Source organism: Pogoniulus pusillus, chromosome 17 (genome assembly GCF_015220805.1).
Source record: "Pogoniulus pusillus isolate bPogPus1 chromosome 17, bPogPus1.pri, whole genome shotgun sequence".
NCBI lineage: Eukaryota > Metazoa > Chordata > Aves > Piciformes > Lybiidae > Pogoniulus > Pogoniulus pusillus.
The window spans coordinates 19083998-19095295 of NC_087280.1; positions in this window are offsets into that span (position 1 = coordinate 19083998).

An 11298-nucleotide genomic window follows, 5' to 3' on the forward strand; every position below is an offset into this window, starting at 1 on the left:
TAGCACTCATCCCCTTTTCAGGGAACTGTAGAAATAGCTAATTCGGTCTTGGTAACGCTTGCAGTATGTGAAGCAAAAACTTCTCTTGTTTGTTTCCTTGTTTAAATGACGATGGAGTTAAGTGCATGCTTAAGAGATTTCCTGGAGGAGGATCCAAATTAGAACTTTGTGTTGATAATGAAGGGGCCATTAGCACAAAAAGAAAAAAAATAAGAAAAGATTGTCCCAGTTTTGTTAGAAGCTCAGAGAAGAGTGTGAGTGACTCTCTTACTCTTAAAACATTCCAGTGCATTCCCTTGGTCATACTTTCATTGGGAAATATCACTTCAGAGAGGCCTCAATATGCGTACCTGTGAAATCTCTGGTGTGTTTGATGTTGGCACTTCTCTGAAGATGTATTTTTCCAACACAAGCCTGAGTCAGTAACAGACAGCTCAGAGGAAAGGCTGGGCTCCAGGAACAAATACAGCTTTCGTTTCCTCTCTTTGAGGGCTGCGGATCACAAAAAGAAACGTAACCTGGCTGTTCGCTGTGTTTCTGTTCTGTGTTCAAAAGTCTGATGTGGAGGAGACCAAGAGCATTGAGTTAATTCCTGCCTTCATCGTTGCTGCCTTGCAAACTTCAAAGCAGAAAAGCTACTCTCTTTACACCTACAAGCACAATTTCCAGAGCTGAAGCAGGGTAATTTTCACATGCAAATTCAAGAGGAGAGCCTGCCTTATCTGAGCAGGTGGACATGCTGTTTAATGGGACAACAGCACCTCTCCTTTTCTTCCCAGAAGGGGAGAAAGGCAGAAGAAATAAAAGGTTTTCTTTTGCTGTTTTAGAGGAAAAGATGTGCACCTCTACAGAAGGGGGAAATGCCACCTCGTGCTTTGTTTTTATGCTTTGAATTGTGCTGAATGCTGGGGAAAAAAAAGTAGAGTTTGGTTTGCCATCTAGGGTTTTATATTACATTTTTCATAAGCTGTTGGAGGCATAATGCAGAAATCAAAGGCTTGGCAAAGGAACAGGTCAGCTTTACAATCCCTCTTGTTCTCAGGCATTTGAAATACACAGATTTGTGGACATTAATCCTAACATTATTAATGTAGTGGGAAAACAGGGAGCAAATTTATAGTATTTGCAGTTCTCACTGTTGGTTTTTTTCATATCCTCTTTGGGACAGTAATTTCTCTCACTTGTTACTTCAAAAGCTGCCTTTGTGGTCTTGAATATTGGGGTTTTTTTTTTTCATTGACTATAACAGTGGAATTATTGGGAAGGAAAGTTATTCAAAACAGAGAAGAGTGAGTGCCAGGGGACCAGGCAGGATAATAACTGCTGCTATGATTTAGGCAGGTCACTTTGTGAGCATATGTACTCCTGCTAAGTCATCTCAGAATGACCTGAGGGGTTTGAGTTGCTCAGCTTCTGAAAGCAGCTGTAGCTTGTGGGGTTTTTTAACAGTTCTGCAAAACAGGTTGTGATTTTTCAGTGCAGAAACGTGGCTCTTGTGCTTCCTTTGCTTCCTGACCATGTTTGATTCTGCCTTTCACTGAGTTGTCTGCTGGTCACACATGGGTGAAGTGTGACATCTAAAAGGTTTCCAAGCCTGGCCTCAGGTATCCACTGCCCCTCAAACATAAACCTGCTTGCAGGGTGCTATAGATAAACATATAAATAGCCAAGGCTCAGAAATGCTCGGGAAGTTGCATTGGCACAGCAAGGCCTTTCTGCATTAGCTTTCTGTGCAGGTTGTCAGATGTGTGAGGAAAAAGCCTCATCTGGATACCGAGTGGCTTTGAGTGAGGGCAGCACTCCTCACTGGTCTATCACTGAGGTTTGCTCTCCTCAAACAGCATGTGAGGAGTTTGTGCCTGTGCCCTGATCCAGGTGTATAGGCTAGTGTGGGTTGGCTGTCATCCTCTTGCACCCCTCCTTATCTCTCCCAGCTGTCTGGGAGAGAAATGACTGATGACCTCTGCAGAAACTGAGGACTTCATTGTTAATTGCTATGGACTCTAAGTCTGATTAAAACCAGCCTTTATTAAATTAAATAAGCTCCATCCGTTAATAGTGTGTGTGCCCTTCCACTGAAGGCAGAGAAAGCAAGTCAAAGGGAGCATCTATCAGATGATATTCTTGTTTCAGTTACAATGCAGGATAAAGAAGTGACTCAGACCTTGAAGTCTAAGCCAGATCACCTCGAATCACCTGTCTCTAATGAATCAAACTTTAGATCCAGCTCCAGTGGCAGAGGGAATGGGAATAGAAATTCAGATTCAATAGGATGAATCTCAAAGATTTGAACCTTGTTTTTCAGTTGGTGATAAACATGAGCTTGGAAGTGGCCTGAAATCATACTGGAGTGAAACAGATTTATGGTTCCATTCTCATTCTTCTTTAAAGAATTAAATGTGTTAGGATGACATTTCTCCCGAGGTTTTCAGCTGTGTCTGTGGGAACCTTAATGTGAAGATGTCATCTGGCTGGACACTTCACTCTCTTGATTTTCTTCTGCTTTTTCATGCAAATCAAATCCCAAAGTCAAAAGTGCAGAGGACTTGCCATTTGTGTTTGGATGTATGCATCTGCTTTCCCACTTGATGAAACCTTTAAACTCCCCCTTTGATATGTAAGCAAAGTGATGTAGAATTGAGGCCTAAGTTTGAAGAAACGTTTAGTAAAGAAACCCTAAAGAGTGACAGAAGAGCTGATAAGATAATGATCCCTGTGCTCCAGTCTCCCTTTCCTTCCTGAACCAGTCTCTTGGGGTGTTTGGATTCTGGGTCAGAAAGGGTTGCTTAACACCATTTGAAAAATCAGCCCAGATAACTTGCTGATATGCATGACCTTGGGCAGCTTTCTGATAGACCTGATAAGCTAAGCAATCTTTAGATGGGTGAAAGAGAGCTCTGGAGAGGAAGACTATCTCTAGTTCAGTGATCTTCACATATGTTCTCTTACCTTGTTTTTTGGTGGTAGTGGGCAAGCAGCATGGAAGCTGTATAATGGTCAGATGAGGAAGGCAATATCCACAAATGTACCTGGAGCAGTCAATGGTCATGATGGATGATGTGCCCTTCAGTGGACCTATATGAAGAAACCTGAGGAACCATAAGGCATCTGATTCCCACTTGAGAAACTGGGAGCAGATGCCATGTGCTTAGGTGCAAAGTGAGAGGGAAGTGCATCTTACCTGACATCAAAACCAGATATTCTCTGCAATCACACACCCACCTTTATCCTACCACAGTTACTGGGGAGCTGGGTTTTCTTCACTTTAAATTGCAGACTGTGTTCATGCTTTTGATTTTCCTGGGGATCAACTTAACTCTGTCCGTGTGTTCCAAATCTAACTCACCTCTAGAGGATAGAGAACAACAGAAAGTTTATTAAATGAAATCCTCGTTTGAAAAATCCTGCTTTCATTGAAATCAGTGATAAAACTTCTACTGACTTCATGTAGGCTACTTTTTTCTGAGGTCACCAGACAATGTGGTTGAGTCTCTTTGATGCGTGATTGAAAGTTAAAGCTGTATCGAGACAGTGATTCTTCCTATTTAGCTATGTTGAAATTACCACAAGGACATCTTTTTTATCAAGCATGGTTTACTGCATTCCTTGACCTTGATCACATGAATAAGAATGACTTTTTATGTATAAGTAGCAGAGGTAAACACCAAGTAATATTTTGAGGAGATTTATTTATGACTGTGAAGAAAATGCTAAATGTTTCTCGCCTATTTTGCCTAAGCAGGAGGAGAGCAGCTTTCCTCACAGCAACCTAAAGAGCAAGTAGTAGCAAAGATAAAGCTAAGAAAAAGTTGAAATTAGGCTGAACTTTTTAGCAGATACTGGAATATTGTTCCATAGGATGTGGGGGATGCCTCACTAAGTCTCTTGTAATGATGCTGGACTGAACTTCTGTGCAGTAAAATATGTGCAGCAGTGCATGAGAGCATTGCCCTTCCTCCAAGGGATGGGCTCTGTAACCTCAGTGGTCTTTTTCCTGTTCGTTTCTGTGATAGTGTCTGGCCTGTTTTGACAGTTCCCTTATCAGAGAACAGCCCTGTCTTGCCTGTCAGGTCTTCCCAATCAGTAAGACTTGGGGAGATATGACTGTGCTATTAACTTGTGCCTGGTTTTATATCAAACCTTTTTACCATCTAATGGAAAAAATCCCAGCCTAGTCAGCCTTGTACAGGCAAACAAACTTCTTTGCCAGCAAACTTAGGATGAAAACTCATTGCTTTTAACAGAGATTAGCAGAAGACCTGTGGACTTGGAAGGTGCACATAAATCAAGATTAATAATAATGTTTAAAAGCTTGGACAGAGTGCTTGTTGATCAGAGAGGAAACCACAAGTGTGGTATGCAGGAACCAAAACCCAAGCATCAGAAGTAAGCAATGTGCTCATAAAGTGCAGAAACAGCAAACTATGGAAAAACAAGGGAGGAATCTTTCCCCATCACAATTTAGAAATGGCCAAATTATGGGCTCATTCTTACACTAGAGAACTGCTGGTGTGTGTCCACAAACAGGACCTTCTTCAGCTGTAAGGGCTGTAGGCTTGTCCAGGTTTACATATGAAATCTGTGGGAAGATTAGGCCAAAAAGGAAATCAAAGGAGATGACTGTGAGATGCTCATTGTCAGATCAAGTCAGCCTAAAATCTGTCCAACCAGCAGCATAAATCATGTCAAGTTATTCTGAGAGGACTTGAGCCTAGCCCAGTCAATCCTGCTGACTCTTGTGGTTGTGTACCCGCCTTCTACTAATCATCTGTTATTGTGGGTAGCAGTGGATTGTCATCACTGTTACAGGGCCTTGGATATTAAGGGGTTTTTAATTGGATGATTTGTGAGTGTGGTCAGACTCCAATGGGTGCTTCAAAAATCCCAACCAATGCAGAAATACTCCTTCCAATTGCTGCCTTGGTTCCCACGCTTATATGCTAGCTTAGCAGACTCAGAGCTAAATCATCAGTGTAAATCATCATGCCTGAGTTGTTCCCTTCTATTTTAGTTTTCCCTCAACCTCACTGAGGTTTTGCTGAAAGAGAGAACTCATCAGTTTCCTATGCCTACAAGGGAAGACTGGGGTGTTGGCAAACCAGTACTGGGGAAGACAGAGAAAGCAGCAAAATTCGGGAAGAAGAAGGAGAAACAATCCAAGTTTTCTTTGAGCAAGGGGCCAGGCTTGACCAGTAGTTCACTTTGGGTGGGCAAACTATATTTCTGATGAGTTTGAGAAAGGCAAATTCTCCCAGGGGTGCATTTGGTTATTTGCTTGCCATTACATTTGTTTTAGCAAAGTGAACAGAATTTGCTCTTTGGGTTTTCATTTCCATGCCCAGAGTTGAGAGTTGCAGGTACCACCTGTTAACACTATGCAAACAAAATATAATTGACTCCCGCAGGAATCCCTCTGAAAGGCAGCACCTTGGGATTAAAGTTGCAGAGCCACCTATCTAAAATGATGTGGCAGATTTAATTAACGTGTCTAAAAATACACAGGCTGCAATCAAGCCTTTGCTTCTGCCTCTGTCTGCTCCCTGAAGGGGAATGCACATAATTTTCAAAATCTTGGGTTCTGTCAGCCACCTGTGAGTTGAATTTATTGATGCATGAGATTATCATAAAATTAATTTGGACATTGCTGAATTATGAGGTTGAAAACAGGTTGAGAAGTAGTTTCTCACCTAGTTTAAGCAATATGCTGTCAATAATGTTCTTTCAAGCCCATATGCAGAGCATTACTAGACAGCTACAGTTACAAACTGTAAATGCATGGAGATTGGATGCGTATAGCCCCTTGTGGCAGAGAGAGATCGCTGTAGTGTGGTACTGGGAATGATTTGGAATGACTTGAATCTGAGCAGCAGATAACTACAGACATCAAATACGTTTCACTGCTTGCTGCTTAGGAGACAGATCTTTGCTGCAGAGTCAGAAAATGGCATAGCACTCAAACAGCTGAGGAGCCTTCAGTCAATATGTCTATCTGTCTATCCGTTGCTTGGGGTTGCAGGCTTTATATCTACTTTTTAATTAAAAGAACTTGGTTTTGTTAAAGCAGCAGTGGGCAGCAATGAAATGCACTTTGCTAAGACTGCAGTAAAGATGTTAAGGAAAAAGAACAAATAAGATTTGTTAGAGTGCTAACGTGGTTTGCATAGAAGTTGCTCCCAGCAAGCCTTCTAGTCGTGTCAGGGTTTGGCATTGCTTTTTATAAGTTGTTCACAAAGGTTCTCCTAGGCTTTAGGGTGCTATAGAGGATCTGAAGTTAGACAGCTATGGTCTGGCTGAATGAAGCTATATAAATGGCTTTACTCACAAGCCCAGGTGGGAGATTCCAGATCAGGTTCTTCTCTATTCGATCTCCAGTGACTTCAGTGAAACTCCCAGACCGCTGAACTAACACAACCAGCAGTAATACTCCTTGGAACTGAAATAATGCTCTTCAGCCAGGAATTTTGGATGCTCTATAAACATGTACATGGGACTGGAGTAGGGAAATAGAGTGCAAATAACTCTGGGCACTGACATCCTTGGTCAAATTCTAAAAACCACTCACCTTGCTGCATGCACACTCCCATGTGACAGAATGCAGATCTGCTCAGAAGGGGCTTTAGGGAATTCAGGGTTTGGAGCTTGTAACTCAGACTCTTGGCAGAGCCAACCAGATATTGCCTTTTATGCTTAATTCATGTTTTAAGGTTATCTTACAGTCTAGAGATTGGTAAAACCACTTTTGAGAAGCAGTGGCTCTTGGAAGAAAGGTTGCAGTGCATAGACTTTATTTCAGGCTGGTCGTGATGGCTGCCTCAGCTGCCTGCTGCTTATCTGCCTGCCTTAGCACAGCAGATGGCTGTCAGTGTCCTGGTAACTCAAGTGGCCTCCTCAGCCATTTTTATAACTACACTTCAGGGAATAGATGTAGGTGCCAAGGTGACTGTTCCAGCTTTAAAGCCCAGTAAGATAAGATGATTGAGAAAGCTTTAAATAAAAGCTAACCTGTGGAAATCCCTTGACAAATCATCCCTTTGTGAACTTTTACTTCCTCTTGCATTGCCTTAATCTCCTCCATCAGAGAGGCTAAAGAAAGTTCAAGGGTGCAAGAGAACTATTTTAATTGGACCACCAACCTCATCCACATAAATAGCTGGGACTGTTTGCAAAGGCCTTCTGCAGGGAGGATAGCATGTGTTGGAGGGCTAAAACTTGGGGTTCCTTCAAAATGGGCTAAAAACAAAATAGAGAAACTGTAAAATATTTACTTCAGCTAAGTAAAGGGAGGAGCAGAGAAGAGCTGTTATGCAATGCAAAATGCAAATTCATATCTCTGCATCAGACTTCTTTGCCATCAGCAAAGTCCTATGCTAAACTTTAAGAGTACACTTGTGTCTGTACTATTGTCAGCAATTGTTTGGGCTTGTGTTTCTGCTCACAGTAGGATTGCAGGGGTATTTTAGTGTGCCTGCAAGTGTATGAACTACCCAGTGAAGTCTGGTGGGCTTCATTAGCCCATTACCATGTCTGGTAACATGCCCTGTTACCAGTGCAGGGCTGTACAGGCAGTGTTATAAGGCTTAATGACTTTGTACAGTGTTAAATTGTGCATCCTCTTGGAGAGAGTGTTCTGGCTCTTTCTCAAGGTCTATAAATACTCTGGAAGTTGGCCTGATTTCTTAGTGACGACTGTGGGCATGGTGCAGGCTGGGTGTGTGTACACGTGTGCTCTGCAGGGGACTCCTCTCCTGGTCCAGAGCCTGCAGTCAGACAGTTTTCTTTCCTAAAGAGATGGTGGAAAATGTCACAGAGAGAAAGAGGCAGTTGCCCAGTACAGGATGGTTTTATTTTATTTACTCTTTCACCTTTGACATACCCTACAAAAATGTCAGGAGGCCATTAAATGGCTCCTCTCTTCCCTAGTGGGTGTCTTTCCATCAGATGGAGAGGAAAATGTCCATACCTGGATCAGATAGAACCAAGCTGAGTCTTTTGGAGGAGGACTGTGGGTGTGAAGATGAAAATATCCAGCACCTGGGGAGAGCTGAGAGATGTAACAGTCATCATGTCACTGAACCTGCCTGGCAGTGCACAGAGAAATGCATGGGGAAGCTCTGCAGAGCGATGTGGTACAACAGAAGTTAGCCTTGTATATGGGATCTACCTCCTGCTGCTGTAAGAGAAATGCTGCAGCCTCCAGGAAATTCCCTTTATTCATTTATTTTACTGCTTTTTACCCACAAGCAAGAGACTGAGAGCAAGTGCACAGCTGACTGCTGGTTACCAGCCGGGCATCCATCCGTTGCCTGTGGGTCTGTCTGCTGCAACAGGAGACGTTAGGAAGCACACCAGGGCCACCACAGCTCCTACAAATAAGTTCTCAACATTGGTTTTGTAGCAGACATTGAGTAAGTTTTTCAGACTCCAAAGTAAATGCTTCTTCTCAGTAGATTTTTATTAGAGCTGGCTGAGGCTGGAGGAAACAGCCCCTCTGACGTCAGAGGCTTTATATCAGGCTGTTTCCATTTTTATACTGTGCTCCTCTGGGCATTTAAAGCATTTCCACCACATAGCCAATCCTCCTTGAACTGCTTCATTCTGCTCTGATTTAAAGCAGATAAAAGTTCTTGTCTGTTGTCAATTACTAGAACGTGTTTCAGCCTAATTTCAGGTTCCATTTGGAGTTTGTCAGGGAATATTTAGTTCTTTGGAGCATGAACCTTGGGCAGACCAGGCTTGCCATAAATAAGAGAGCAAAGATGCTGAGCCTTGTCTGTTGTTGGAGATATACGATCACGCTCCTTTTCCCTGTGCGCTGTAAAACGTGTGGTGTTGCATCTGCTGGCTCCTGGCCAGCTGTTTGAGTCTGTCTAGCTGTGGCTAGACTTGTTGCATGTGTTCTTCATTCATCACGAGCCATGCCTGAACTTGGCAAGTGTTGCCTAGGCCATGGGCAGCAGCTCTGCCAGGTGAGCCATTAGTGGCTGGTCTCGGCTGGAAGTCTTCTTCCTGCAGATCTTGAACGTAATTCAACCCTGCTAAGCAGCAAACCGCAGCTACGCTCACGTGTGTGCAGTAGTGGAAACAGTCCTGACGCGCAAATCAGGAATGTCACTTCATTTAGCCAATGACTCTTGGCTGAGAAAGACCTAGACTTGTGTTTGGACCTGCAAGAGACCAGATGGCTAATGTGGTCATCAGCCGTTGCACCGTAATCCCACATCAAAACTTGGCTTTCCACAGAGGTCTGTGAACAGGAGTGGAATGTAGAATGTTAAATACAAAGCAGAGCAGAACCGCTCCATTACAACCTGCAGTGATGGAAATTCAGTGCTGATTTTAAGCAGCAGGGTTCTTAACTCCAGGCTTTTTCTATTTGGTTTTATTTCCAAACCCTGCATTATCTTGTTAGGAGAAACGTTATTCCCCTTTGGTAATTTCTCTTCCCTTCCCCAGCTCTCCCACATTTTGTAAGCTTGCAGTGGAGAAAGTGGAATCCATACTTGATGGACCTCTGTCTTTATTTCCCTCCTTTCCTAATTCTTCAACTCATCATGTTAAAATAGCGCTAATTAAATCTGGTCTCACTTAAAATGCAGTCCTAGCTTCAGCAGGCAAATTACATCTGGACTTCCCTGAATCAGTCTAACCTTGGCAGGTTTTCAGCAGAAATCAGTGGCACTGTGCTGCAGTGAGGCTGGTGTGGATAGATCAGAGTCAGGCCCCTGGTTATCTGAGTTACATACTATCTGTCAGAGTGTGTTAGCTCACATGTGGGGTTATGTGAGCACAAGTACATTGCTCGTCTGGGTCAGCTCGGGCTTGACACCAGGTCAGCCAGCTAGCGGGGGAATTGCAGAGAGTCAGTCACATCCTCTGCACTGCTTTGCTCTTTTGAAGAGGACTTATTAGCCTGGCACTAGTGTCTAAGCCCACAGTCACTCTGTGCTGCATCCACACGAGGTGGTCTGTGGAAGTAGTAGAGGAAAGATGTTTTCAGAGCTGGCAGTCAGACTCCCTGCATTACTGCTTTTTGCTGCCAGGTTTATCCCAACCTTTCAATACTTACAGAATGCAAAATGCTAATGCTAGTAGATTCCTGTGCAAGCCTTTGGCTGGTGTGGGTTAGGAGAGCAGGAGGAGCTTCTTGTATTAATTATCTAGTGTGGACATCTCCTTGGAGGTAATATCTCAGCCACCCAAATTCAGTATGCGTTTCCAGCTGGCTGCAGCACTTTTTCTCATGATCTGTCCTGCACTGCTGTGTTTCTCTGCACAGCTGACTTTCAGAAATGGGTGCATTTAGCGGCATGGGCTTTTTCACCTCCTGACAGTTTTAGTACCAGCCTTTGCATTCCTTTCCTAAGGAAGAGAAACAGACTCTGCAGAGTTCACTTGAGACTTCACTGTTACTTTGTCTAGGATAGAATTAATTTTCTTCCTAGAAGCTGGTATGATGCTGTGTTTTGGATTTAGTGTGAGAGAGATATTGATAACGTACTGATGTTTTCAGTTCTTCCTAGCTAGTGTTTATATGAAGTCAAGGACTTTTCATTTTCTCCTGCCCCACCAGCAAGATCCTTGGAGGTACACAAAAAGTTGGGAGGGGACACAGCCAAGACAACTAACTCTAACTAGCAAAGGGATATTCCCTAGGATATATATCTAATATATAAACTGAGGTTGCTGCTTGAAAACTGGCTGGGCAGCAGTGCATGAGTGGTGAGCAACCATCATTACTTGTTTTGTGTATTCCAATTTTATTATTGCAAGTTAATTAACACTTATTATTGTTATGTCATTGTTATTATTCTGATAGTTGTTATGGTCTTCACTTTCTGTCATATTAAGCTGTCTTTTTCTCAACCCATGAGTTTCACTTTTGTTTTTCTGATTCTCTCCCCCATCCCACTGGATGAGGAAAATGAGCGAGTGGTTGTGCTCCTCTCAGTTGCTGGCTAGATAGAAGCACTCTCATATGCTGAGATAGATACACAGCCAGTAAATGGCTTTTAGAAATCTTTGGAATAAAAGACACACATAGTGTCTAAATGTGAGAGATTTTTTTTTTTTTTTATTGCTAGGGCTGTGCTGGGCAACACTGCTGGGGGAGGATCACATACTGCTATTCTACTTCTCTTGGGACAGAGCAGGAGACTTAGACCCAAGAAAAACTGCTTCCGTGCCTGCCTCCAATTGATGCTGCATAGCTGAATGCCCTGGGAGAGCACTTGTAATACAAATACTTGTTTGTAGGCAGACATTTAATTATCATATTACAGAATTCTCAGGACTGGCTGC